At 37.2% G+C, this 2,350-nt stretch overlaps 1 non-coding gene across 1 annotated transcript; it reads right to left on the bottom strand.

The window, feature by feature from the left end:
- Positions 1-1,945: 1,945 nt before the first annotated feature.
- LOC128066281 (U6 spliceosomal RNA) lies at positions 1,946-2,052 on the bottom strand. Its single transcript, XR_008201187.1, has one exon. It is a non-coding gene; the product is annotated as a U6 spliceosomal RNA (small nuclear RNA).
- Between the last annotated feature and the right edge of the window lie 298 nt (positions 2,053-2,350).

The following is a 2,350-nucleotide window of genomic DNA, read 5'->3' as shown; positions in this document are numbered from 1 at the left end:
GGAAGAATGAAAGGAAAGAAGAGGGAGTAAGGGAGTCACTGACTTCAAATATGAGTTTGTCTTTCAAGTATTCAGAAGTTACAAGAAGCCTGTAAGTTTAATGTAACATCTCAAAGAGCTAAATAAACAACCCTTACAATATAAACCAGACCTCTCTGAAGAAAATATGCCTTCAAATATCAGAGGATTAAAACTTACTTTTAAAATATTAAGGCAGTTAGTCATATAAATCATTACTCTTTTGTATATGAGAAATACGCACAGAATAATCCTCCAGCTCTAACACCCTTCTCGTTACTGTTTCTTTAACTCTTATTTGATTTTTTTTTTTTTTGAGTGAAGTAAGCCAGAAAGAAAAACACCAATACAGTATACTAACACATATATATGGAATTTAGGAAGATGGCAATGACGACCCTGTATGCAAGACAGCAAAAAAGACACAGATGTGTATAATGGACTTTTGGACTCAGAGGGAGAGGGAGAGGGTGGGATGATTTGGGAGAATGGCATTCTAACATGTAGACTATCATGTAAGAATTGAATCGCCAGTCTATGTCTGACGCAGGATGCAGCATGCTTGGGGCTGGTGCATGGGGATGACCCACAGGGATGTGATGGGGAGGGAGTGGGGAGGGGGGTTCATGTTTGGGAACGCATGTAAGAATTAAAGATTTTAAAATTTAAAAAATAAAAAACTAAAAAAAAATAATTAATAAAAAAATAAAGTCTGTGCAGAATTTAAAAGATTTTTTTTTTTTTAGTTTTTGTGGGGGGGTTTTTTTGCCCTTTTTTTTTTTTTTTTTTTTTTTTTTTTTACAATACTGTATTGGTTTTGCCATACATTGACATGACTCCACCATGGGTGTACATGAGTTCCCAATCCTGAACTGCCCTCCCACCACCCTCCCCATATCATCTCTCAGGGTCATCCCCGTGCACCAGCCCCAAGTATCCTGTATCCTGTATCGAACCTAGACTGGCGATTCATTTCTTACATGATAGTATGCATGTTTCAATGCCATTCTCCCAAATCATCCCACCCTCTCCCTCTCCCTCAGAGTCCAAAAGTCTGCTCTACACATCTGTGTCTCTTTTGCTGTCTCGCATACAGGGTTACCATTACCATCTTTCTAAATTCCATATATATGTCTTAGTATACTGTATTGGTGTTTTTCTTTCTGGCTTACTTCACTCTATATAATCAGCTCCAGTTTCATCCACCTCATTAGAACTGATTCAAATGAATTCTTTTTGATGGCTGAGTAATACTCCATTGGGTATATGTACCACAGCTTTCTTAGCCATTCATCTGCTGATGGACATCTAGGTTGTTTCCATGTCCTGGCTACTATAAACAGTGCTGTGATGAACATTGGGGTACACGTGTCTCTTTCTATTCTGGTTTCCTCAGTATGTATGCCCAGCAGTGGGATTGTTGGGTCATAAGGCAGTTCTATTTCCAGTTTTTTAAGGAATCTCCACACTGTTCTTCATAGTGGCTATACTAGTTTTCATTCCCACCAGCAGTGTAAGAGGGTTCCCTTTTCTCCACACCCTCTCCAGCACTTATTGCTTGTAGATAGACTTTTGGATTGCAGCCATTCTGACTGGTGAGAAATGGTACCTTATTGTGGTCTCGATTTGCATTTCTCTGGTAATGAGTGATGTTGAGCATCTTTTCATGTGTTTGGTAGCCATCTATAGGTCTTCTTTGGAGAAATGTCTATTTAGTTCTTTGGCCCATTTTTTGATTGGGTCATTTATTTTTCTGGAATTGAGCTGCAGGAGTTGCTTGTATATTTTTGAGATTAGTTGTTTGTCAGTTGCTTCATTTGCTATTATTTTCTCCCATTTCGAACGCTGTCTTTTCACCTTGCTTATAGTTTCCTTTGCTGTGCAGAAGCTTTTAATTTTAATTAGATCCCATTTGTTTATTTTTGCTAAAAATATGGAACACTTCATGAATTTGCATGTCATCCTTGTGCAGGGGCCGTGCTAATCTTCTCTGTATCATTCCAATTTTAGTATATGTGCTGCCGAAGCGAGCACTGTGCAGAATTTTATATTAGAACGTCGAGTAAATTCAAAATAACTAGAGAAGTCAGTCAGAATCTTTTCTATTCCCCATTTCTTTTAGATAATCTTACAACTAATATTTTGTATCATGATGGATGAAGAAAGAACATTCCATGAATTCAACACACTGCTACATACTTAATAAACTAGGAGCAGAAGTATGTATTGTTAATATAGATGTCACCAAAATGTTTCATAGCAAATATCCTCAATAATGAAACAATATTACTACTGATATTCTCAGATATTAACCATGGGGAAAAACAAAAAG

The sequence above is a fragment of the Budorcas taxicolor genome, chromosome 20, assembly GCF_023091745.1.
Source record: "Budorcas taxicolor isolate Tak-1 chromosome 20, Takin1.1, whole genome shotgun sequence".
NCBI classification, from domain to species: domain Eukaryota; kingdom Metazoa; phylum Chordata; class Mammalia; order Artiodactyla; family Bovidae; genus Budorcas; species Budorcas taxicolor.
This window is presented reverse-complemented; position numbering and strand designations above follow the sequence as displayed.